This window comes from Emydura macquarii, unplaced genomic scaffold, assembly GCF_026122565.2.
Source record: "Emydura macquarii macquarii isolate MOO-44397 ecotype Brisbane River unplaced genomic scaffold, CSIRO-AGI_Emac_v2 contig_1477, whole genome shotgun sequence".
NCBI lineage: Eukaryota > Metazoa > Chordata > Testudines > Chelidae > Emydura > Emydura macquarii.
The window spans coordinates 20,411,790-20,439,637 of record NW_027131614.1 but is presented as its reverse complement, the minus strand read 5'-3'; positions in this window follow the sequence as shown (position 1 = coordinate 20,439,637).

Here is a 27,848-nt window from a genome sequence, read left to right as displayed (position 1 = left end):
TATACTTTGTTTGCCTTATGTTGGGGCTAGCCAAGCATTCTGAGGGACTGAAATTCTATTACCAGTATTATACAGTATTTTTTTGACATTTGGGGCTTCTCTGTCAGTTTTCTTTAACAGGTGAAAAACCAAATGTTGCTGATTCTTTTTTTAAATATAAACACAAAAGGAAATGGGCTATCATCTCTGCCTTTCAACACAATGGCCTCACAACAGGTACATTTTGTGAATGTTTGTGCCGGGGATGTGATGTTATTGTTTCATATTCCTCCTATAGCAGTGTGTGATCACAAATGAATCTAAGACAATTTGGAGCACTACAATAAGGCTGTGTTTGTTTGCAGCTATACTGTTTGAAGGGAGAGAGTATTTTAGCACCTGATAGCACTGCTTAGATTAGGTCTGATGGGAGTCCCACCTAAAACAATACTAATCTACATCTCTTTTATGGAAAGCTCTGACTGCACTGTATACCCGATTTACCTCTAATCAAGATGGCATTGTTTTGGTGCTGCCAGGAGAACCAGGAGGGAGAGCATATAGTGGATTAGTTTTTCTTTCATCTCCTAAACTTTTTAAAAGGGGAACCAGCCTAGCAAACTAAATGAGGGTGAGGAGACATTCTCCAGGCTTTGAAGTGCTTGTTTGTAAATAGAAGCTTGATTTATCTGTCCTTCACTTGAAAATATTATGGGCTGTGAATAAGTTAACTTATAAACACATTTATAAAAGAATATCTGCTCAATTAAATCTATTTAATTGTTATTGAATAGGTATGTTGTGATGTATGGAGTAGAAAAAATTATTTAAAAAAATGAAGAATTAGCATGATCACTTGTGCTCACACAACAATTCAATGGTCGCTTAGATGCCACCTAGAAAATGGTTTTTTAAACTGAGAAGTGTATCTATTCACAGTGATTTTTGGGTGTGTGTGCGTGGGAGAAATCTTCCTCTCTGTTTTTCTGATTTAAAAAAATCATATGTTTATACAGTGCATTTTATCTTAAAATGCTTTACAACTTTAACGTGCTGAAATACAGACTACACACTGTGTTTGTTTCCTCCATCACTGAAATGCAGCCAATCTTCAGAGCCACCCGCGGTAACTGTTTAATGTTATATGGCAACAGACATGGTTCAAGACAAAAAATGAAGAATGTCTCATACAGTTGTAAATGCAGGGGTGATTTTTAGGTAGGCAGAATGAAACTGATGAATTTCAGCCTGGACATACCAAGGTTAACATTCCTGTCCTTGTGAAAGGTATTTTGGAATCTTTATTGATCAGAAGAGGTGATAACCATTTTGTTTATAGCCATTATTCACAAAATAGTTTGGGCAAAGTTTAAAAGAACTTACAGGCAAATGTATGCTTTGCTTAAGGCAAAGTTGTCAAAGGTATTTGTTCTATTTATTAAATACCATACTCGCAATTAATTGTGTTAAGCTCCTGGCTTTCAACACAATGAGCCAAAAGCTCTCCCTGATGCCCCCAGCCTGAGTAACTGCGCTGGACGCTGAGGAAGGCTGTGACTTACATGGAGGCAAGGAATTGTTACCTGCCAGAAGCTCTTCACTCTCAGCAGAGAAGTCTGCAGAAGTGATGATAGGAAGCTGGCTGGGAACATGATTCTTCTGAAAATGAACCAAGCCACTTTCTACTGGCACGATAGCTGGCTTGACAAATATAAGTAAAGGTATAACATATACTTTAGACTGTAAGGTCTTTGAAGCTGGACTGTCTTTGCACAGTGCCTAGCACAATCGGGCCCTAATCTATGACTGGGGCTCTTAAACACGACCACAATCCAAATAATAATGGCTTATACATATTTTTTTTTTATTTTAAAAAAAAACCAAAACTGTTTATAGGAATGTGTGGAAGCCCAATCACTTGGGATCTCTCTGTCCCAAAGAGCTAACAGTCTAAGGTCTGGTCTATATTGAAAAGATCCCTACACCCCTAACTGATATAGGTATGCCAACATAATGCCCTGCCCCCCTGCTTTGTGGAGGGCTTCTATTGATACAGCTATTTTGGTTCGGGAGGTGGTGTTCCTGCACTGACAGAAAAACCCCATCTGTCGGTGTATGTTGTGTCTACACTGTTATGCCAGCATAATCTCCAGAGTGTAGATGCACCTTAAGTATATGTTACATCTTTCAGATTGTTAAAATAAAGATATTTATCAAGACAGAATCACCCAGCTGTTATGCCAGGTCTAATCAATAGAAATGGGATTGGTTCATTTTCAGTAGCAAACACACGTTCCCTGTCAACTTCCTATTGTCACCTCAGCAGAGAAGTCTGTGGAGCATGTATTATGGAATAGCTTCTGATGGGTGATGGTTCCTTCCAGTACAGCAGATTTATTATCTACACTGTAGGAAATGATGCTAGAGGATGAGCTAAATAGCTCAAAATAATTTAGGTTGAACCAACAGCTATTTTTACAGGGATTGGAAGATTTATTTTATCCAAACTCATTTGCTCATTCCTCATCTCAATTTTTTCTTTAAAAAAAAAAAGTATTTTCAAGAAGATGTATTTTAAAATATGTATTTTCAAGAAGATTTAAAGTTCATTTCATTTTGCCTTCTAATTATTGGGATTGGACCAAGGATTAAATGAAATTTTCAGATGGTAGGTGGTAAATTTTACTATAAAATACATAATAGCTGATTATTAAAATAAAATGATTCACATTTTTTTCAGTTTAAATTGGGCATTTGCTAGGTAGAAACCAGGTTTATTTTAATCATTACTACAGAACTTTCTATCCATTTTACAGTTATATGCATGACCACAATTTTACAACTGATGGTAGCACCAAAAAATTTGGGGAGGCAGTCACATACTAATATTCTGTTTCAACAGAAATAGTGGACAAACAGTTGATGTGCTAACAAGGCATTTTAAGAAAACCGCTATCTCAAATACATGTAAGAGGATGCTGTTTAAAAGCAATGACGATATATACAGTTACATAAATTCTCTCCTTAATTACTCTTCCCAGATCTCTGATTAGTGAATCAAGTTAAACACCTATGAAAGAGCGGCCTTTATCCTTAATTTACAAAGGCTAACATTTCCAAACCTAGGAGCCTCCAGCCATGCTACCAAATCCATATTTAGGCATCTAAGCAGATGCTGGTTGTTTTTCAGAAGTGCTGAGGAATCCTAGCTCCCCTCAAATACCTGCAGTGCTCATTAAAGAAAATGGGAACTAGGCTTGGTTTACCTCTCTGAAAATCAGCCAACATTTGCTTAGATGCCTAACTATGGATTTAATAGCATAACTTTTAAGCTCTTAGGTTTGAAAATTTTGACCAGAGTTACTAGTCTGTCCATCATCCAAAATGTCTGTATTCTTAGATGTGCGCCTCTTCTGGTAGATTTCCCAAAGGGGTTTTATTAAAAGATGAGCACTTGTTAGCTGATAATTTAGTTTGGTTATGTGCTACTGTGTGAAACAAGTAGGTCTTGAGCTAATTAAATGAGTGTAAATTACAATTGATTTTGGAAGGCATAGTTTATCACTGTTGGACCCCCTCAGATGTATAAGTATAATTGATAAAGAGCTGTCTGGCCGAATTAGGTTTGTATACGTTTTCAATAAATTGTTGATTCAAATACAAAATTGAACAACCAGAGCCATTATGGGGGGCTTGTGTCACTACCTGGAGGATTTGGTGTCAGTAAACCAATGGGTGGATTTTAATTATGCTTAAATGTTGCATTTTCATCCAACAGAGATCTTGTTCTTGAACTCAGCCTATTAATTTGAAATTTCATAAATTAGGAGCTATTGATCAAAATGTATAAACAGTGAAATTATCTTTTAATACTGAGGATCCAATCCTGCTTCAGAGGCTTGAGCAGAAAAACGATCCTCCTTCAAGTTTTGTTATATTCAGAATTTCTGAACCTTCTGCTTGTAACATCCATTTTTATTAAAAGAGGGACATTTGTACCAATCATTAAACTGTGATAATTCACAAACAGAAAAGGCTTAAATTGGCCAGATGGATTATTCATGACAAATAATTTAATGATCTTTATTCTTAAATGAACAGAGGGAGCTCTTCAAGAATACTAGAGACTTTATAGTGAGCCTAAAGAATTGCTTCCATTAATAGAATCAGACAATGTGAGTGTAACTATAGCACCCAATAGGGTGTCCAATCCGTAGGGCAGCTCTGGCCGAGAAAAGGCACATGCGGGAATGCAATAAGGACTCTTTCTTCCACCCCAGGGCACCTGTTCTAACCCCCCTCCCCCGAGTAAAAACAACCCCTGCCCCACACATTTGCCCACTCTTCAGACTAGTACAACAAATATAGAAAAGGGAAATATTTATTTAGAGAGGGATGAATGGAGAAAAACAACCGAGGGAGGCAATAGAGGGAGCCGTATAACAGGGTTGCATCCACCATGGGGGGACGGGCTTAGCAGTGCCACAATATAAAAGGATAAATGCCAAGCACTGAGTCTAGACTCAGAGTTCAGGAATCCTGGGCAGAGTTCCAGTGCAGCAGAGAGTCTTGGGTGCTCCTGGTCATCTTCAGCGATAATAAACTTTCCCCTAAAGTCCCCGCTGGTGCCCTCTTCTGCTGCTCTCCACAAACCTCCACAGAGCGACCACCTCCCCACTTAGCTAGCTACAGCCTCCCTCCTTATTCTGAATGGAAGGTCACAAAGGCACAATATATCTGGGTGACAGTGATACTGGGTCTGGGTCCAGTTTGTCCTTTTCAGGTGATTTTTTCCTGGCATGGTGATCCTATCCTGGGATGTCCCTTGGCCGCTTTGTCCCTTCTGGGCTGTGGGTTGGTTCTCGTCTGCTTCGCTATGTGAGGGCCTGCTTGTTAATAGGTATGTAACAAGATAAACATTTAAACAGTGAGCACCAGTCTCACCGTTTAGCAAATTAATCAAACGTTTAAACAAGAGGGCGCTTTAAATTATAGGCCCTCTTGTCTGGAGCTACAGACACACACCTGCCCCCTTTCCCTCTCTTAAACATAGATTTCCAGTGCATATAAACTAGTTGTTGCTGTATGGCTGGGACCCAGTGTGTAGAAGAAGTCAGCAGAGAGACCGAGGAATTCTAACCTACTGGCACAGTGATACTGTGTGAGAAGAGCAATGAGCAGGAGTGGGGAAAATCCCTTGCAAAGACTTGTTAGCAATGAGATCTCTCTCGAGCAGGTGGCTAAGACTTTAGTTTTACAGAATATGCTAGGAAATACTCTGCAGTATAGACTGTAAGGGCATGTCTGCTCTGCCCCACAGTTTAGGGTAAGGGGCTGTGAACAGCAGTGTGCACCGAAGAATTGTTCTGAATAGGAATAAAATATCCATTTTTTTTTTCAAAATTCATTTTGGGTCAATTGAAATATTTTGTTTCAATTTTGACTTTTATTTTTTTATGAAATAAAGTTCAAATAAAAGTTAAAATAATGAAAAATACAGTAAAATAATATAAACATAATGTACAATAAAATACATTTCTAATGAAAAGCTGTTTTGAAACGTGTCATCTGAATATTCCGATAAGGTCAAAATGCTTCATTTCCATTTGTTTCTAACTGAAATATTGTCAGTTGACAGATTCCCACAGAATGCTTTAATTACTACGGATTGGCATCTTCTGACAGAAAAACATTCCACTGGGAATTTTTTGACCAACTCTAGTAATAAATGCTATGAAGTATGATTATAAATTAACTTTAACTAAGCTTTGGAACATAGCATGATTAAGACAAAAGGACTGGTTATTTTATTTTGATAAATAAGAATTCCAGAACTGCTATCATGATTAAACAAACAAAAATTAAATCTCAAGAGCTTTGAAAAGGATCTAAACCCTCATGCGTTAGGGCATAAACCAGCCTGATACTGATGGCTGTTAGGAAGAAACTTTCCCATGGCCAGTTATCCCATAAGTGTGTACTACAGGATTTCTTGAGCCTTCCTCTGAAACATCAGGTCTGGTTACTCTTGATGACAGGATACTAGTCAAGTCTATGGACTATGGCAATGGCAACTACTATTTGCTAAACTACACTTGTCAAACAAAAAAGGGCATTTTGTGAAGCATTATCCTTGTTGCTTTTGTTACCTTTTGCTTATTAGCTGTTTTGCAAAAATCAATCATTCATAATGGGCCTCCTATTCAGTATTGAAGTTCCACTGCATTGAAATTAGTGCATATTACAATACACCTTGGAGTGCATCGTCCCAAAATATGGTTATCCTTCTTACACCTTCCTATTTTTGATGAATTAACATCCTCGATTTAGTAAATTACAAGGTTTTTAGGCTCTCCTAAAAGAAGACTTGTCTTAAACTGATACTTTTTTTCAGAGTCCACAAATCCCTGCCAGACCTTCACTAAGTCACTTAAAAGCCCCATCATAGTGTTTTCAGCGGAGGCCGTATGTTAATGTTTTTCCATGAAACTGATTCAAATGTGCCGAGTGACTCCAGTTTACATGCCTGTTCCTGCAGTCTTCACTCAGGCAAAAATTCTACTGTGGTTAATAGTTTTGCCTGATAAAGGATAGTTCAGCTGTACCTCTTGACTGATGTTCCATCAGTCCCCTGGAATCAATTTAATGGAGTAAAATTAAAGTCATAATTCTATGTGCAGCCTTCAAACTTAAAGTAATAGTTTTACATCTGACTCAAATTTCTCCAGTAACAAAGTTTCTCTAATGAAATACATTTGTTTCTGGCACCCCAGCTGCATTGGCCTGTTTCTGGCCTGGGCCATTGTAGTATTCTAACAGTTTGCCTTCTGTGGGTTATATGCAGATAAACAGTAGATGAAGAAATGGTACCTGGGAACATTGTGGCTTGTAAAAGGGGAAAAGCTGGAGTAAGGTAACTTACAAAGAGCTACTGATCTGACCAATGTGGTTGATCTTTTTAAATAAAATGAGGACTATTGTTTTTGATATCTTCTTTTTTAAAAAGCATAGATTTATATCCATTTTTAACAAGGGAAAAATAAAACTCAAAGCAATTAAGGTCAAAGGTATGAAGATATATTTTTCTGTGATGCTTTTCAATGGATAAAAATATGTCAGAATAATTTTGTACGTTTTAATGGTGGGGAGTGAGTAGCAGAGGGGGTGGAAACTAACTTCCCTGCAAACATAATACAGCAATAAGTGACACACACTCCCCGGCACTGCTGGCTGCTTTGTAATTTCGTTCTCTATTCAAACAAAGCTGTATTCAAAACAAGGATAAACATATCAATGCTAACTTTATATAAGACTCTTCCTTGTATAGTAATTTCACCAATTCTACTCACGTAGCAAAGAGCAGGATTTCTTTGATCTCTTCCTGCCATCTACGTTTTGCCATTAATACTACTAGTTAATGTCTTTTGTTCTGGCATATAGTTTCTAACCGTGATAGATCATTTTCCTTATAATCTACATAAATGCCCATATTTCTGCCAAATGTCAACTGCTGCTTTTTCCTGTTAAAGTTCTCAGAAATATATCACAGCAAATAGTTCAATACCAAACAACAAAAAAGTGATAATACCATGTGTTCCCATGTGAAAGTCAGTATGAGATGTGGAAACAGAACTACAAAAATTAGCTGCCTCCTCATGCCTCCTAATCTTCAAGTAGCTTGAACAATTTGTTTGATTTCAAACTGTTTTGCAAATCAATTCTGACTTCTTTTTAGAAGAATTTGTTATTCCTAAGCATTTGTTAGGTATTTTCTAACCTACCGGTTGTCCGCAAACTGTTTACTGTTCCTTGTCCAAGCTTTTTGTTTAATAACATGAATGAATCACGTGATACTGTTTCTACTCCATGACTGGATGATGGAATCTTTTTACACAAGAGAATGGTTGTCTTATTATTTGTCAATGTGTAATACAGATTTTTTTGGGATGAATAAAAATTTATGCTAAAATTTGTGACGCTCTAAAGATTCATTAATGTTTTCACAAATACCTGTATTTCAACAGATTCCTAAAGAATAATGAATATGAGGAACCCAATAAAACCAACTTGGTACTTTTATTCATTAATTGTTTCCCCCCTCACTATTCAGCAAGCTTTTCCTATGAGGTTGCAGTTACAGCCTCAGTAATAGACTTGTAGAATGTTACTAAATACTTTTAAGTTATCAAAACGACTTTTAAAATCAGTAGACCCTTCAAAAACATGAGCTGGATTCACCAGGCAGAAAAGATGATGGGGAAGTGCTAGATTCCTTGCTGGTGGAAATTCAGTGTCAAAAGATGACTTTCTGAGCACAGATTTAACATGTTCTTTTAAAACAATCAGCACCTTAACCTCTGCAGTGGAGGCATTGACAATCTTTCCAATTATTGATCAGTCTTTAATTTTACACTTTTGGTTAAGAAAATTATGGACAAGACTGTGGTGAGACAACTCTCACTGTATATCGATGTTTGATTCCCTTGACCTTTGTTAATTGGGATTCTAACCTGGACATGGCACAAAGATTGTGTTGGACAATGACCATCTATCTCCTGGTGAATTAAAAAAAAGTGTGAAATCTTGGCCCCATTGAAGTCAATGGAAAAACTCCCAGTAACTTGAGTGGAGCAGGATTTCACCTCAGGTGTTCATGCTGATATCATTAGATGTATCAGCCACTTTTGATACTAGAAATCATGATATACATCATGAGATTTTGTGTGCCTGTAATCTCTGGTGGGAGTGAGAGGAGATTTTTAATAGTGAGGGTAACTAACCATTGGAATAGCTTACCAAGGGTTGTGGTGGATTCTCCATCATGGTCAACTTTTACATCAAGATTGCTAGAAGAAATGCTGCAAACAGGAATTGTTTCAAAGCGGTTCAATGGCCTGTATTATGAAGAAAGTCAGACTAGATGATCCCAGGGGTCCCCTTCCGACCTTGCAATGTATTCATCTGCGTGGCTCTGTTCCTTTTCTCACAGAGAGATCCCAGAGGGTATTGCTGGACATTTGTTCTTGTACCTGGAGGCTTGTCTCCCGTTCTGTACCACCATAAGGAGAGCTAGTGAGAAGGTTATGGCACTCGATTCTATATCTCCATCTTGACAAGCCCATAGCATGTAGTAGCGTGTCTTTCTTCATCTGGGTATATTGGAGCATGATGAGTGAACACAGTAGCTAAGGCTCATTCTGAATGTGGAGGGGATTTCCAAAAGCCGCTTCAGCTAAAGATATTTGTCCATTGTTTTGACTATACTTCACAATGTCTGGGTCTTGTTAGATTTCCTGCTGCTTTGAGAAGACCAAAGAGTAACTGTGTCCAGTGTGGCTTTTTTCAGTCTGCATCTAACCAGGAAGTGGTGGCCTCTTCTTTCAGATATAGACCCTGCTATTGTGATCCATGTGTTTATCTGTAGCTTAGGCTACTGAGATGTGCTCTACATCAGGCTAGAACTTAAAATCGGTTCAGGAGCTGAAGCTAATGCATAATGTGGTGGCCTGCTTGTTAAGTGCACTGCCATGAGCACAAGACACCCGTGTTCTGTGATCTGCATTGGCTGCTTATTGACTTCTAGGTGGAGTTTTAAGGGTCAGTTTTGATCTGAAGAGCCCTAAATAGGCTGCCTACATGAAAGCCCACCTCTCTTCCAGTGCCATGCTGCCACAAATGCAGTTAACAAAGGAGGTCTAGTTATACCTCTTTTGAAATTATAGGAGAGGGAGCTCCTCTCAGAATCTTCTCTGTGAGACCCCTCACCTTTGGAAACCACTCCTTCGCCTCCCTTGGTCTGCAATAATCCGTATTGGTTGACTTTTAGACATATTACAAAAGCCATGTCTTCCGAACAGGTATTGGACAGGGTTCAAATTTGTGTGTTGGGAGAAATTTGAGGGGTGGGAAGATTTTGTTGTATTGTGTTTTCTTGCTAATTCAGTTGCATGCTGGTGGAATTTGCTGCTATTTTTGTTTTGGTAGGATTCTTGTGGCTCATATTTTTCATTGATCGCCTGGAGTCTGGGATAGGTGTTACTTTGTTTATTAAAATATATATAAAACAATTGTTAATTTAGGATGTGAAGATTCACTGGTTCAGAATCAAGTTGTACCCCAATATACTCAGATCTAGTTTTGATCCATTCCTTCACTCCATTATGTACATCCATTAATAAATCTAATTTATTTTCATTCATACATACAACAAAAGTAAATAGTTTAGCGATAATATAAAATCAGAAAACCAATAGACCCATGAAGTTTCTGGTGACTTGCCCACTATATGATTTCTCCCCATCTTTCCCCAGCTACTTTGAAATAGTCCAAATGTTCTGGCAATTGGAAAGAGTCTTTCATTGTCCACTTCACAACACAGATCTCAATCTTTGGCCTTTGTTAGAATGAGGACCTAAGTGATTCAGCTGATACAAGATGGTTGCGTGGAGCCACTCTTACTGCCCTCTGTGAGTAATAAATAATAAACTGGAAATTGTACCTCCCAGAAGTGGATGAAGTAGTTAAAGAGCTGTGCTCTAATCCTAGTCTTCACTCAGTTTTGATGGTCTGTTTTAGGCCTTGTCAACAGTGCAAGCAGAATCGTGCTACCGTAGCTACAAGTATGGTTAAACACAGCTGATGCTTACTGTGCTGTAGCAGTTTCCCCTGCTAGTGTGGACTAAGCATTGTGTTACAAAACTGTTTTATAGTATGTTACCTAGTGTCACATCCACAATACAAATTCAGCCCTGTCAGGACACCTGGTTACAACATGGTTGTTCCCTGATATGGTTAAAGCATGGTTCTATCTTCCAGTCTAGATGAGACTGAACCTAACGACAACATGGTAAGGACCATGAGCAAATAATTTCATCTTTCCGTGCTTCAATTTCCACATCTGTAAAATGAAGGTAATTATGTCTACCCTCCTTTGTCAAAGTGTTTTTGAGATTTATGGATGAAAAGCACCAAGTGCTGTTAGAATACAGGTGCCAGCTAGACATAACCATGTTTTGGCTCTTTCAAGGGGGAAATGATTGGATTTGAAGTTGTAGGGTCTGCAGATCCTTGGACGGTTTACATTCTCACAGCACCACCAGGCGGCCATGCAGAGCCACGGCCAGAAAGCACTATGGAGAATAGGCGCTGCAGGGAGACAGAGTGAGAGTACCCTGCCCTCTGATTGGCCAACCACCCTATTTATCCCTGGAAGGTGCTCCAGGAACTTGTCTGAACAACAGCACAGGCTTCAGGCCTGCTGTAACTCCAGACTTCACCTTATCTCCTGATCTTTGGCCTCTGATCTCAGCCTGACTCTGACCCTGACTCTGGCCTCCGACTGTAGCCTGGTCCTGACCCGGACCCTGACTCCGGCCTGGTACTACTGCCGATCTCCAGTCTCCGACCCCAGCCTGACTTTGAACCCGACTTTCGCTTATTAAACCTGGCTCTAGCGATCCCTCTGACTTCCATTCACTGACTTCCACTCACTGACGTGTGGATTTCAGCCCAGCTGTGATTGCTAGGCCATACTGTTTAGGCCCTAGTTCCTTATAGAAATGTAATCAGGACCTTTAGAATGGTTGTTAGCACAATTCCCAGGAAAAAATGCTACTGCAGACTAGCCCAGAACCCTACTGCCAGCCGCTGTGTTTCAGCCTGGCTGTAGCCAGCACAGTTGTATTCTCAGTATAGAAAAGGCAATGGAAACAAGCCCTCTAGAAGACAGTTTAGGCACACTTAGGGGTGCTTGCCTGCACTTGCTGCTATTTATTCTGTGACTAGAGAAAGGTCTTCAGTTTCCAGGGTCAACATCAACTTTGCATTTCTCATGAGTGCTAAAATTCACTCTATTTAAAAACATTAAACAATCCACTGATGAGGGCCTTAAAGAACAGATTAAAGATGAAGTCTGTTTGCATTGTACTGACCAATGTGCACAGGAGTTGGTGCGACTACCTGACAGAATGCCAGTGGAATGAAGAAATGCTTAGAGGAATTTTGTGGCTTCAGATCATTATCTATTAAGTCTCCTGAAAGCTCCTTAAATTCCAAATCAAATTCTTATGGTAAACAACATCCCTCTAAATCTGCCTCCCTGAGAATTTACACTCCTCCCCCTAAAAACCCCCACTCTTTCTCTGCAGAAGGAAAGAGGATTTCGTTTTCTATAGTAAACTAGAGGAATGAAGACACTTCTATTGGAATGTGAGTGACATTGCTTTGCACTTCATAATATGTCAAAGTAATGGAATAACAATGTATAATCAAGCAAATACATGTTTAAAACAGTTTTCCAGCCCAGACTCTTTTTCTAATCCTGTCGTTGAAGATGACAACTCAATGTCATGAGGTCTGGTTTTAAAATCAGTTATGTAGCAACAAATAAGTGCTGCTGGTGAATGCATGTATTACAGCAGAGCTCACTTCATTTCATATCTTGCCCTGAAATTTTGCTTTTTAATAATATCATTGGTAATATCCTTTGATTCCAAAATCAACTTTTTCTTGAGATTATTTTTTCTCCTAAAGGACCACGCACAAGAGCAAGCGGTATAGGATAGGGCCATTATTGTTCAACTAGTCGTTGGACTAAAGAACTTCACTTCAATATAGTGAAACCTATTTTAGAAAGAACTCTGTGTAATCTCCTGTTTTAAGAGATTTCCCTAAAGTATCCCCTAATCGGTGAATATAGTTCTGTTCCCTTTGTATTAGACCCAAATCGGTCCCTTGACTAGTCACTTAAAACTGATTTCACTGGAACTTTTAATCATGTGTACTTGATGTTTTGTAGATGTTGTCAAGTAGGTCTGCATCTTTTGCTGATGTGTTCACATAGGTAGTGGATCAGAGGACATTCTTTAGTTCTCCACATGGCAAAAAGCCATTTGATTACAGCCCACAAAATTCAGAACCCCTCTCTGATACTATATGGCAAAAAGCCATTTGATTACAGCCCACAAAATTCAGAACCCCTCTCTGATACTATATGGCAAAGGGGTCCTATAAAGCAGACATACAGTATGTTTGTACAAGATATGGTATCTCTCCTTGGTCTCTGGTAATGTCAGTGGGATATGGGGGAAACCACTTGTAGAGAGTAGAGTTTTTTGTGCGTTTTGCATTGTCCCTAGGAAGAGCTCCATTTTGCCTCTTATTTGCACGGAGATGATCTTTGATTTTCATATGAGGTAAGTAGAAAGGCACCAGCTATGCTTTTCTAAAGCACTCACATTGACTTCAGTGGGAACAAAGTTTGGCCAACACTGACAGCTTTTGCAAATGCCACCCATTGTGCACAAACACTGTTCATTTTACTCAAATGTTGCCATTCCACACAGTGTAACTGCCAGATAAATGGAGAGAAGTATGTATCCAAAGGGTGGTTAGAGCTGTACAAAAACCACAATGTTTTGATTTGCTGCAGGGGTTAATGGAGATGGTTTTGCTGCACTTGTTTTGGCTCCCTCTAAGTTTCACTTTGAGATTTAGTTTCAAATAAATGTAAAAATACAAAGCAAAACAGCTGAAACTGCCAAACTTTGCTCAATTTTTTTTTTTTTTTTTTTTTTTTGCATCAAAACCAATGACTTCCACCCCAAGTCTGCTCTGAATCTAGTGCAGGCTTAATCAAAATTTCATCCTCATTTGCCAACCTCAACAAATTAGCCCATTATGAAAGTGTCACACAAATCTACTGGTAATGGTTGAAACAGAGTTGTCTTTAAATATACAAGCTACATGGCACAGACCAAAATTCTTCCTTCAGTTATGCCCATGCAACCACAGTGAAGTCAATGGGCTTGAATAAGTATAAGGGATATAGAATTTAGCCCTATACGTTTTCCTATATCATGTATTTTGAATGCCCAGAAAAATGAGTTTGTAAGTTACCTACCTACCTCTGAGGCTTTTTCATTTGCACCAGCAATATTTATTCTGGTCCTCAGAGGTCTCACTGACCTTGGCATAGGTCATATAATCTTTCAAAGATGAACTACTGTTAATCTTTCTCCATTTCACTTGGCAGAAAGAGGTTGTGACTCTTAAAAGGGATGAAATGTATCCATTGTTCAAGCTTTATTTTCAGTCTTGTCAAGTACTGAATCTGCCCTCAGGTTTTCACATCTTGGTTCTGAATAGAGCTGGTTAGAACATTTTTGATTTAAATGAAATTTTGTTGAAGCTGAAGTTTGACATAGACATACTGGTTTCAATGAAGTCAGAGAGCGAAAGGAAAAAATATCAGGCAGAGCAGAGACTTGAACCTGGGTCTTCCATGTCCTGGGACACACATGCACCTTTTCCTATATTAAAAAAAAAAAAAGCTCAAGTTTTGGCACCATTCTTTTTTCTCAAAAAGATTCAAAGCTTTTGTTTTTATTCCAGTGCAAAATTAAAACAAAGCTTGAAAGCTTGAAAGTTAGCACAAAATGGACTGTTCTGTAATCAGTTCTGGTTCTGGCTGGCCCAACTTCACAAAAATGGTTTTGTCTTTTACTTTTTTCTCTTTCAGAGATTAGGGTTTTTTTGTTTTTTGTTTTTTGCAATGGCTTCACTGCACAAATAGTGTTCTGAGTAAAAACCTGGATCCAAGCTCCCAATCTCTGGAGATTTGCAGTCTGGATGCATGATCTACAGTTTAGGCCCTTCTCAAAATAAAGGCAGTCCTGCCAACCCCAACTGATCACAAATTGTGAGTCAGATCCCCCAAAATTCAAGAAAATGGCTTAAAATCAGGAGATTTTAAAAATGAATAGAGGTTGAGTTCTTTTTATTTGCCTTCTGGCTTATGAGTCTTTAGGATCATATTTTCAGCTTTTCTGGTAACCATGAGGCCTACAAATTTTATTTTTTTTAAATAATGAAAGCTGAGGTTCTTATGTAATCACATGTTTCAAGGAGCTGGGGCTTTAAGAAAAACACCAGATATAAAGAGAGTTGGCAACCTAGCCGGGGAATAAAATAGAGTTGGGTGACTATAGTTGCAGCCTCCCCAGTTTGCCATCTCCCTCCCCTTCAGCCCATTCAGAAAACAGTGGCTAAAATCATTTTCCATGTCCACTGCTTGCACCTTGTTACTCCCTTCATCAAATACATCCACCGTATTCCTCTGACAAGTCCAATCTTCTGTCTTTACCACCAGGACTCTGTACAATTCTTCCCCCACCAACTGCTCTACTCTTCTCTTATTAGAATAATTATTACTTCTTATGGCCCCAGTCAAAGGTCAGAGCCCCATCATTTTAGGCACTGTACAAGCATAACAGGAATGCAATTTCTGCCTTAAAGAGCTCACAGTCTAGGCTTAAAACAAGACACGAGCTGTCTGACTGAGACAGACAGATGGGCTGCTTGTGTGTGTGCAGGACAAGGAAGCAAGCATGGTTTGTGTTGCAGGCAGTAGGCTCAGCACGTCACCTACCCAGTCATTGTCACATGGCAGCATATTGTAGGCGTCACAGCAGAGGTGATGATCCCTTCTCTCCACCAGTGGATTCTTACTCTCCTGTCACTTCATCTTCTCTTGCTTCTACCTGCGTGTCTTCTTGCATCTTGCCCCGATGCTTGGAACTCTTGCTATTCCAGGGCGCTAGGGCCCGCCACCCCCTTTTTTCCCCAAATGCTTCCTCAAAATGTGCCTCTTCTGTGAAACCCAGACACTAACCCATGTCAGTAAAAACATCACCACCACTATTAAAAACAAAAACAATAGCTCTAAACCGAACACTCAACAAAACACTGTGACGTTTCCTCTCTGTCTCCTAGTGTGTATTGAATCTGATTTGTGTGCTCTCTTGCTAGCTTGTAAGTGCCTTAAGGATGGGACCTTGTCTTTTTTCTTTTTTTGTTTTTTGCCTTGTACATGCTGGACTTTTTCCATATTTTAATGGAAGTCAAACATACTCTTTTATATTCATGTTTTTTTAAATGGAAAAACTCCATTACATTTAGAGTTTTCCTTTGTGAGTGTTTAGGTGGATATGACTGTAAATTGCTTAACAAACTTTAATGAGAGGGAAAAAGTTTAACGTTGGACTGCGAGGAAGGCTATAGAGAGTAGAAAGTCAGTGACAGCCCTGGGAAGCAAAAAGAAGCAGAAGTCTTAAGTAAATAATATCCATTTAAAAAAAACAGGATGGATTTACAACAGTGGGATCTTGTACCTGCGACAGTTTATGTTCACTGCTTTTCTCTATCTTTATGGAATATACACTGTCCATGTTGTCTTCGCTAAAAAAATAAAGATTCTTTGTTTACAAAAACAGCAATGGCTATGAATTTTTGTCGTTTTTAATGCTATGTCTCTGGCTCCACCATATCCACTCATTGACTTTTCATGAATTGTCATGACAAAATTGCAGTCCTAACTGCTGCGTGTTACAACACAAGGGAGTGCTGTTGTGAGTGGTCTGAACAATAGATTGGGAGCTAGGATTCCTGCGCCTAACCTGGCCCATGATACCGCAAACACTTAAGCGTGCACATAACTTTGCTCATGTGAGTAACCACATTTTTAGTAAAGTCTTTGTAACAGGGACTTTTGTTTAATATGGGTGAAATCCAGGCCTCAATGAAGGCAATGGCATTTGTTTTTTACAGTACCTAGTACAAAGGGAATCTCTATGAATACTGCAATGTAAATGTTCAATAATTACAATAAAGGTAAAGTCTCTCTTTATATATTTGCTAAGCATTACCTTTTTCCTTTTAATGATTACTGATGGCTCAGTATAGCTTGGTAAAGTACCAAAACATGTAGCATTTTAATAAAACACCAACGTTGAACAATGCAGGGGATCTGCCCACGTATCTAGTGTTTTTCTTTAATGGTAGATGTATGGATGCGTCCCCTAAGAGCTGTGGAAAATCTCAACCCTGATGTAATCTGGTGCAAATTAGTTTGTGTCCTTAACTGGCTCTCTTGTAAACTAAAATGTGTAAGAGCTTCCCCTTTCTCCTTAACTGGCACTATGACCACTTTCCCATCAGGCAGTGCACTGGGCAACAGGTGACATTTGGAAACATGCCAGTACAATCTAAACCACTCTTCTTCAGCTGTGGAATAATGGCTTCAATACTGAATTTGATCCATTTCCTTCAGAATGCCCAGGTCAAACTGAATTGCTATAAACAAGCTGATCTGCACCGTAGAACAAATGTTTATATGGAATAGTACTCTTTCCCCCCCTCTCCCCCTCCCTCCACACTTTTGCTGTTTACAAAGCTGGTAGAAACAAAAGGCAAACACAGCAATCAGGTTTTTTTTTCCAGTCAACTTAAAGGGGGTACTTGTGCAGATTTTTTTACTTGTAACTTTGTTTATCTTTGGCAAACAGTGTAGTTGTTACATAGCCTGGATACAAGAGACTGTGCTGCTCCCTTTACTATTCTGCCCCCTCTCAGGCCTGATAGTACTTCCTTCCTGACCTCTCATGACTTCCTGCTTCTAGCCTTATCACGGCAAAAAACTTGACACTGTACTGGCCATGCCACTTGGAATTCACTTAAATTCCATAAATGGAAATCTTCTTGCCTTTACATTTGCAAACAACTATCATCCGTAGAACTCACTCGCTTATTCCCTACTAACGCACTCATTCTTCTTGTGGGTGCAGTGTTTAAAGTATGGAGGGAAAAAAGGGCAGGTCAATGTCATACCATCTGAGAATCTGGCCCAGTGTGTTACAATCAGTCCAACATAGCTGCATTAACTTCAAAAGAGTTATACCAATTTATACCAGCTGAGGCTCTGGTCAATTGAGCTGAGTGTTTAAAGAAGACAATAAGACAGCGATGTGAGAGGAAGGAGGAATAAGTGTGAGAAATGCAGGTGGTACATTTGAATCTAGTGATGCTGAAGTCCCAGTGACTTGTGTCTAGACACACAGCTCTGCAGTAACAGCGCAGTTTGTGTTTCATTCAGTCCTACTGGGAAGTGTGACATACGGTATTTTAAGGCTTGATCTGACCTCACAAACATCCAAGTAGACTCCCACTGACAGCAGTAGATCAGGCCCTTAACATGGAAATCTGAATAATTATTTGTTAAAAAATAAATGATTGAATTTGTTGAAGAGAGGAGCCAAATTAATTTCCCATTCTGGTAAATTAGCTACAGTCATGTGGAGTAGTGTCGTAAGCATCTGAATGGCAATTAAAATGACACATTGTCCAATAAAATTCAGTGGGGAAGCTGCACAGCTTCTCATAGTTGTTTATGTCACAGATTTTTAAGGCAGAAAGGACAATTATGTGATCCTCCAATCTAACTTCCTGTATCATACAGGCCATAAATCCCATCTAGTACTTTCTCCATCAAGCCTTCAACTTATATTTGAGCTATAGCATATCTCTTAGAAAGATATTGAGTCTTGATGTAAAGATTTCAAGTGATGAAGAATCCATCACAGCCTTAAGTAAACTTTTCAAATGGTTAATTACCCTCACTTTTAAAAAAATTTGCCACTTATTTCTAGACTGAATTTATCTGGCTTCAGCTTCCAACCATTGGATCTTGTTATGCCTTATCTCTTAAATGAAAGAGCTGTCTGTTATCAGAAATCTCTTCCCCATGTAGTTCCTTGTAGACCATGATATGGTCACCTCTAACTTTCTCTTGGACAAACTAAATTAGACTGAGTGTCTTTGATCCCTTGTTATAAAGCAAGTTTTCCAGAATGCAAAACATTCTTGAAGCGCTTTCCTGTATCTTTTCCAATTCTTCAATGTCCTTTTTGAAATGTGGGCACCAGTAATGGTCTCACTAATGCCATATATAGAGATTTAATTTTTCCCTGCTTGATCCTGTAAGCCTTTTTAGCTACAGCATTGTACTGGGAGCACATGTTCAACTGGATATCTACCATTAGCCCTAAGTCCTTTTCAGTGTTACTGGATTACAAGATACAGCTTCCCATCTTGTAAATGTGACCTACATTCTTTGTTCTTAGATTTAAGACCTCGCATTTGGTTGCATTAAAACACATGTTCAAATGAGCCTACCTTACCAAAGGATCCATATTGGCCTGTATAACTGACCTGTTCCCATCATTGTTTATCACTCCAGTTTTTGTGTCATCTGCAAATTTTACCAACAATAATTTTGTGTCTTTCCTTTCAGATCATTGTTAAAAATATTAGATAGCACTAGGCCAAGAAGACACCTCTGCAGGACTCCACTAGTAACACTCCTATGAGATGATGATTCCTCATTTACAGCTACTTTCGGAGATCTATCAGTTAGCCAAATTTTAATCCATTTAATATTGACTTCATTGATTTTTGTACCGTGCTAATTTTTTTTATCAGAATATCAGATGTGACTAAGTCAAAGTATATTATGTCAACACAGTTATCTTTATCAGCCAAACTTGTCACCTCATCAACAAATTATATCAAGTTTGTTTGACAAGATCTATTTTCCATAAAGCCATGTTGTTTGGCATTAAGTATCCTGCCATTCTTTAGTGACTGCAGTATCAGCCATTAGTTTGATTGGATCAGAGTCAGGCTAACAAGTATTCAAAGACCCATTCCATTACTTGTCTTTTTAAATCAAAATAATGTCTGAGCTCATACACTTTAAGATGTCCCTATAGTTTACAGTTGCTAAAGGGATTTTCTCATATCTAAGTAAGATTATGATGGGTATGTAGCTGTTATGGACCAAATTGTATTTGCCAGAGTAAAGCTTTTGTCTTCATGGAGTTGATCCAGATATACCCCAATATAAATCACAGCAGAATTTGGCCCTATTGCTTTTCAGTTCCCAGAAAATTTCATCAACAAAATCATAGTCTACAATGGATCTGGAATTCCCTATTTGAAGACTCTTAAGGTAAACAAGCATGAAAAAAGGCTTCAGAATGTGATCACCTGCATAAGCTGGAGGGATAGTTCAGTGGTTAAAAAAATGAAAGCGCTAGACTTTCTGAAATGACTAGTTGAAATCCTCACAGGGTTAAATTAATCTTTCATCCTTGAGAGAGAATTGTTTACATGAAAAGGTGCGGGCTATAAAATGCAGTTGTCACAAAATACTTGTCAGAGGTGTGTATGTAGGGTTGGTCCTCATTTACAGATGGGGAACCAGAAGCACGAAGAGATTAATGTCCACATTTTCAAAAGTGGCCACTGGTTTTGGGTATCAAATTTTTGTGACACCAATTTGATACTTAGATATCTTAGGTTGGGTCACCAAAGTCAGTGGCTATTCTTTGAAAATGCTGACTTTCTGCTAATGGGAAAGTCAAAGGTAAATTAAAAAATCCTCAAATTGATTATCTAAAGTTTCAGGATGCTGAGGTCAATCAAATTATTTTTGGGTCCTGCTTCATGATTTTTGAACACTTGAATTTGGCAATCCTGTTGCTCATTTTAAAAAAAAGATATTAATATATATAAATATGTGACTGTATCCCCCTTCTCCACTATCTTTTTGCATGTCACTTATCCTCTTAGATAATAATCAGGAGAAGAACTCTGTCTTCTGATGTGTTTGTACTGCATCTACCCAATCCTGAGGGGGCCTCTGCATGCAACTGTAATACAAATATTAACTAGTAATAACAAGAGATAAGTGGATTCATTTCATAGTCTAAGAATGAGTCAGGCTACCAGCATGTGTGATCAAGCAAATGGGGACCTCCACCTTCCTTCAATTTTCTAAAGAAAGAACTCCCAAATGGGAGTTCCGCAGCCAATTTCTTCTTAGCAGAAAAAGATAATATTTTGGAGTCATAACATCAGCTAACTTCATCGTGGCCTGCTTCCTGATTAGTCAGCTGGAATACCATAATCAGTGATGTCATGGTGCTGAGGAGGTTTTCAGGGGAAGAGCATCTGTATTAAGGCATCCAAATGAAGGACACTCCCATAGAATGGGTTCTCCAAGATTAAACTAGTCTTTACATTTCTGAGTCAGTGACAGTATTTGGCTAGTTAGGATGGATGAACTATTGAGATCTTCCAAAAAGAAAGGAACATGATTGAAATAAATGGTACTGTGTGGTTTAAAATATTCCATGCGCTAAAAAATAAGCTTATCTCTAAAACGTCAAAGCCTGAAGTTTTCCAGGAGCTCTTGCATCAGCTCAAGGGATAAGGTTAGAAAGACTTGCATGATTTAAGCAGAATCCTGCTTTCTTCTGTACTTACTAAACTTAATTCCTAAGTGATGCTCACTAATGTGCCACACGTGCTTGTCAAGCAAGGCTTCTGGATTGTGATGATGATGATGATTTAAAATGAATCTGATAGCTGGTTTGATCCAAAAGAAGGAGGGAAAGGGGTTTTAAAACTCTACAGTAACTGCTGCTGTCATCTGCTCTGTAAGGTAGGGAATGTGTCTGGCTCTAACATGACAGCATCTTATCGTGCCAGCAGCATGACTACATTAGGGCTCCTGGATTCATGGGTCTGGATGCAGTGTGAGAATAGGGTTTGCACTTCCACGCATCAGGGTAGAAAGGGATGGGGAGATGGCAGAGCCATGATTTGGCTCTAGCACCACACTGGCCAGTGGAGCTGAGGTGGCATGAGGGGAAGTAACAAATTGTTCTGTGAAAGGTCCAGTCCAGTTTGCTATACTCCTAAATGAGTGTTGTTTTATATTGCACAATATTGCTTTATATAGCAAAAATATATTTTTCTGATACAGGTAATTGATCTATTTAACCAAAAGTTACTTTCCTAGGTCTCTAATTTTTAGCACAGAACAGCTACAGAATTAGGTTCTTTGTTCTGATCCATCTATCCAGGCCTGGTCCCAATCACTGTATTGTATCTGACTGCTTCACAATCATTAATGGATTTTATTCTCACATCATTCCTGTGAGATAGGGAAGCATAACCCCCAATTTACTGGGAATGGCAAATCTCCCAGTGGTTTTATGTGCAGGACTAGGACCTACATACGCATCTTTTGTACATGAGTGGTGACATCTGAAAGGGGGAAAGTCACTATAATGAGGGACCATACAATCTTCCCCTCCCATGTCTTTTAGCCCTATTGAAATTCCTAGACCCTATTAATAACAGCAGGAGCTGCTTAATGTTGACTGATTCTGAAAACATGATTATTTCACTTAGGAGCCAAAACAGGAGCTGATTGCTCTTAGAACCCTGGGTCCCATTGCTGATGCTGAGGAGTTTTGAAAGTCTATCCGTGCAGTGTTGCTTATTGCTCTGGCTGGTATCCAGTATAACAGCCTTTCTTTTAAATCTTATTTTCTTCCAAACTGGGAAAGGAAAATGTATAGAAAAAGACACTAATAACTCATTAGAGAGAAGGTGAGTGAGCTAATATCTTTTATTGGACTAACTTCTGTCAGTGACAGAGACAAACTTTCGAGCTTACACAGAGCTCTTCTTCATATTTGTCTCTCTGATATCCTGGGACCAACCCAGCTACAACAACATTGTATGTAATAACTCATTAGGCATGTTAAAGTCCTATAAAATATGGAGGTAATTCTCACATCTGCATGACCTAAATCAATAGGACTTTTTAAAATAAAAGCCTTAATATCCTGGTACTTATTTAGGATATTTTTTTTTGCAATCAGGGCTAGGTTTGAGGTTCATATACACTTTTATCATGTCCTACTGTACTCCCCTCTGAATGCTTATTAGTAATCTTATTCTGTGCCAGAATGCCTTGAGTTTATTAATATTCCCTACACATTGTGTTTGTTTCTGTTTTTTAAAGTTATTGCCAGATTATGGCCTGTCTGTGCCTGATAGTGGCTATGTTTGTGTATGAGCACAGGGTCATCTGATAACAATTTGTAGCACCGGGCGATAAGCACTGTTTAAAATGGGTACAAGCCAGAATCGTAAGGCTCCCAGTATACTTTTAGAAGGTCCCACCAACAAAAGAAAGAGTTCAAGGTATTTCGGAAAAGGTCATTGATTACAACCAACTTCATGATCGTTCTGGATGTGTTCCTTCCTGCAGAGATGTAATTAAATTTTGTTTTACAGTAGGACTTATTTTCAGCATTTAAGCAAGGACAGTGACTTTCAGGCCTGATTCTGATCTCACTCACACCAATTTAACACTACTACAAACTCTCTTGGAAGTCAGTGGGGGCACACTAACTTAACTGAAATTTCACACAGGCCCTTTAAGTGTAAATGTACAGCATAGCAGCCCCAAAGCATTTCCCTTACAGAATGTATACATTGGCTTACAGCAATTTATTTAGAAAATCTTCCACTAAATAGGACCTTTTCCCAGTGCTTTTTTGCTGTAGCTGTTCAGATGTCTGTCACTTTTCACTGATTTTTTCAAATAGAATTCAGCTGAACAGTGAAGCTTTCTGAGCGAATCACTGAAAGGACATGATCCAAGTCTGGTTTGTGATCTCTTCAGGTCCTTGCGAGAAAGGGGTAGCTTCCTTCCCTGCATCCCAGCTTTCTTTGGTTTGCATCTTATTTATTGGACTATCAGAGTGGTCTAACCTTTCCATGCTGTTGGCTGGGTGCTAGTTTTGAGGCATCTCTGCAGCCTATGTATGGAAATATAGTTCTAGATCCCTTTTTTTAGGATTTAGTCAATAAGGCATTAATGGGGTTAAGAAGTAAGAAAATTAATTAGAGAATAGCTTGCCTCTTACTTGAACCTCAGTGACCTCTCAAAGCAGGGACCCTCTCCCTCTGAAATTTTCAAATGCTAGGCATGCCCCCCCTCCTCTAGACTCAGGGAAGAGACTCTGGCAGCAGTGGTCTCACTGCGGTTGGTGCACATGCTCAGACTCGTCAGCCTGTGCAGTGGTAAAGAGTCTATATGGCCCCCTGCTAACCTCCTTGCCTTGGGGAAAGGCGCCAGTTGCCCAGACCATAGGGGAGGCGGGAGCAGGGGACCCAGTCCCCTCCCCCTCTTGGCTGTCTTTGAGACCGCAGAGACCCAGCAACCACCACCTCCGCTCCTGTCCATGGCCGATATAGCAGTGCAGGCAGCCCTGTGGCAAGAGACTTGCAGCCCCAACAGGAGGTAATGGCCTGGGTGCCTGCTCCCTGCCCAACAGGAACGCCCCTGCCAGAGCCCTGCTGCTGTGGGCAAGGAGGGGACTGGAGGCCCTGGCACTTCCTCAAGCCCTGCCCTGGGTGGGCAGGTATAGGGAGGGGGGATGCATCCCAGATGCCAAGGCTTTCCATAAGAAGGGGGGGCACAGAGAACCCATGGGCCTGCATGGGACCAGCTCCCCCTGCACTCTCCAGCCTGTGCCACTGTCCTGGCACTGGGGCATGTCCCAGCACATCTGAAAATCATTCGGGGGCTGGAAAGAATCATCCCGCATTGCTAGATCTGGCCATTGGGCACCAGTTGGACCATGCCTGGCTAGACTGTGCATCTTTAATCCTTCACAAAAGTAGGTGTGGTCCTGCATCGTAGGTGTTACGTGTTTATGTAAAATCCAAAGGTTTTTGTATATAATGCTCCATATTCACAATGTTTATCTGTGGTCTTAGAGGCAGGTATCTATGCCTCAGGCTTCTAATACCTAGGGTTACATCCTCAGGTCTGAGTAAGCTGTGCTCAGCTCAGGGTCCTGACTCGGGGCCAGGTTCTGGTTCCTACGGTACATCTACGTGGCAGCCTGGGGTGTGAATGGCAGCTTGTGTAGATGTACAGGCAGTGCAGCGGGTACTCTAGATAGTTTTGCCAGAAGTAGAAGTGAGAACACCATGGTATGGGACTCAACACCAGCTGCAGAAGCGAGTACATACCTAGGGGGGGTCAGGTGAGCTTGGGCAGTTTGTGCAGCCCATCTGACTCCCCTGGGGCGTACTCACTTCTCCAGCTGGTATTAAAGCCCTTGCCATGGTGTCCTCACTTCTGCTTTTGGCAAACTAGCTAGAATACATCCAGACGTCTAGGCAAGCTGCTCTTCATGCCCCTGATTGCAATGTCGACGTACCCTTAGAATGGGAAGCATAATTCCAAGGTCCTTTCCAATAACTGATGACCACATTAGGTTCCTAAAATGTCATCTGAAGGACTACCTGCTCAGCAAGGACTTTAATGCTCCCTCTTATCAGAGAAGAGGTTTATCCCAGTGTCTTTGGCCAACATCTCTGGGACTCAGCTGAAAACCCTGGCCCCCTGAAAGCCCATCATCTCCGAAGCTGTTGGTTTTTCCTTGAAAAGGACAACAGTTCTCCTGATACAAACTTTTGAACTTCCTTGTCATTATATTTTGCCATGTCAAAGTGCTCTGTGTTCTGACTGTAGTGCTGCAATTTCGCCTCGTATCAGGTTTGTTAATTCCTGCAAATGCACATGAAAACTGGGACATCGATGTAGTAACTTTAATTTTTGTAGGACTCTTGCTTGTGTAAAGAATTCATGGTAAATAGCACTGAAAACCTGTCTGGTCTTATATACACTGCGCTTCTATGGCAATAGAGTGGTAGGCCTGTACCCCAGGGCAGCGATGTCTAGCACAACCTTTGGTGCTGAACAAATTAATGACAATGAATGAATGAAAAATGGCTGAGCTGTGCCTTGTAGATGGAGTCTCAAACTGAGGCAGCATAGGAGGTGTCTTCACTGCACAGTTAGCCTGGGTGACTGGCAACCAAGTCTGAGCATTTGTGTTAGCTTAGGCCCGGTGCAAGTAAAGCTGTGCCTACCTCACTCACCAGGGTGTATTCGGGGGGTAGGGTGGGGTGTATCCCCTGGTTCTTTATGCTGAGATGCTCTAGGAATTGCCCCCTGACAATTGAGGGAGAACTTGTCAGTACTTGGGATGGGGAACTGTGGGGAGGCATTGGAGGACTATCAGCACTCAAATTATTTTGCCTGCATTCTCACTGCAAAGCCCTCGGAGCAGATTCCTTAGTGAAAACGGAGTCCAGTTTCTAACCCACAACCCCAGCCAGGTAAGCTAGCCTGGTGCTAGCTTGGAGCACCTCCAAACAGGTCTCAGAGGGTTTTCTGCGTGGATGGTAGGGGGGTTTGGGCAAAACTCCCGTCAGAGCAGTGAGGATGTACCCTCAGAGTCTCGCACGCTGCCCTTGGCAAGCACAGGGAGGTGAAATGTCTCAGGAATTCCCAACTACGCATGGGGAGTACATCCACTGTTTGAACCTCTCATGGGGTGCAGCTTGCTACCAAGCTGTGCCACTCTGCTCCGAGGAAGTGACTAGGTCACTGGAGCCAAGGTTCCACCTCCATCTTATCTCCATTGGAGCGCCGTGCCTGGCCCTTGCATAGATTGTGTAATGACTCCCTGAGTCCTCCTGCTCCATAACACATGCACAAGTACATACACTCGCCCTCCTATCGTGCCCACTCACTTAGGGACAGACAGAATCTGGACCAGGGAAGGTTCAGGCAATCACCACAGGGCCAACTGAATTCCTACTTGTGAGTACAAACGGATTCTTATAATTCATGAATGTGACTTCAGAAGAGTTATAGGATGTTTAACACAGTAGCCCACGTATCATTTAAGCACTATGCCAGAGTGTGGGGAAGTGCTAATAAACACACACACCTTGCATGGGAGGGATTCACTTTTATCACTGCCTTAAAGAGAAAATGCAGTTCCAGTGATACATTTATTGTTAGCGGTACAGTATTATTTGTATTATGGTAGCCCTAGAAGCCCCAGTTGTGGACCAGGACCCCTTTGTGCTAGGTGCTGTACAAACACCGAACAAAAAAATGGAACTTGCCCCCAAAGAGTGGGTACAGACAGACAAGGGAAGCATAAGGCAACAAGAATACGTGACTGTGCAGTGAAATTTTAAAAGCATGCACTGATATTTCAGAAATATTAACTAGACCCAGGAAGTTCCCTGTGTCACTACTCAAAGACATCGATCTCTGTTACATGTTGTCATGTTGACTTGTTAGACAAGGCATTTCCCAGGATATCTAGAGGGGACACCCAGCAACACTGTTTACATAAGAAAGGGGAGAAAAACTGTTTGCGATTTTTTTTTTTAAATTAAAAGGAGAGTTATATTTAAATGTTGGGGGTTTTGTAAGTATGCCAATCAATTAAGACATGTACGGTAAAGCAGTGTATTTAATACACAGCCAATATGTATACTAGGAAATGTAACAGTGGGGTTCTGAAAATCAAAATCCTAGAGCATTTTCCAGATCCCAATTTGCACTGTTGCCAATCCTAGGATTTCATGATGCAAAAATCTGAGCTCTGGACCTTCAGCCCACAGTGTGGTGAACATGCTGCCTGAATACTATCAGTTTGGCAGACTAGCTAGTGAGCCAGCTACAAAAAACTGACACTCCTAGATTAAAAGCATTTCTAGAGGCTGGGCTTTTGGGATAAAATAAAGTGGCTCTCCAAATAATAGGAGTGAAGTATGGGTCCATGAAGTATGGGTCTATGCTTTATTTAGTGGGAACAGGGAAGCTCAGCTCACAAGAATAGGCTGCTATAATAACTTTGTTCAGTATTAACCAGGACTTTTCTGTGCAGCTCTTGACTAATTCTCAGAAAAGGTAGATCATTAGCATCATCACTCTGTGGTGTGGGCTCCTCATCTGCAGAATGAGGATAACACTAATACCTATCTTACTTTAGTGTTGGGAGAATTGATTCGGCGTGTGTATGTGTATCTATATAAACTCTGAGATTGTCAGAGGAAAGGGAATATGAAAGTGCAAATTCATATTGATTAGTATTATCGTATTTTGTTCACATCAGCTAACAGAATCGATGTTTCATTTTGCATCTGTGAGGGTCAGATATTTTCAGCAAAAGTCCCACAATTATGGAACAAATTTCTGTAGGAGATCAGAAGGAGCCTGAATCTTGCCATCTTCAGTGCACGCTGTGGGATCTCTGCTTAAGCTAGCATTTCTCAAGACAGCCCATGTAGTA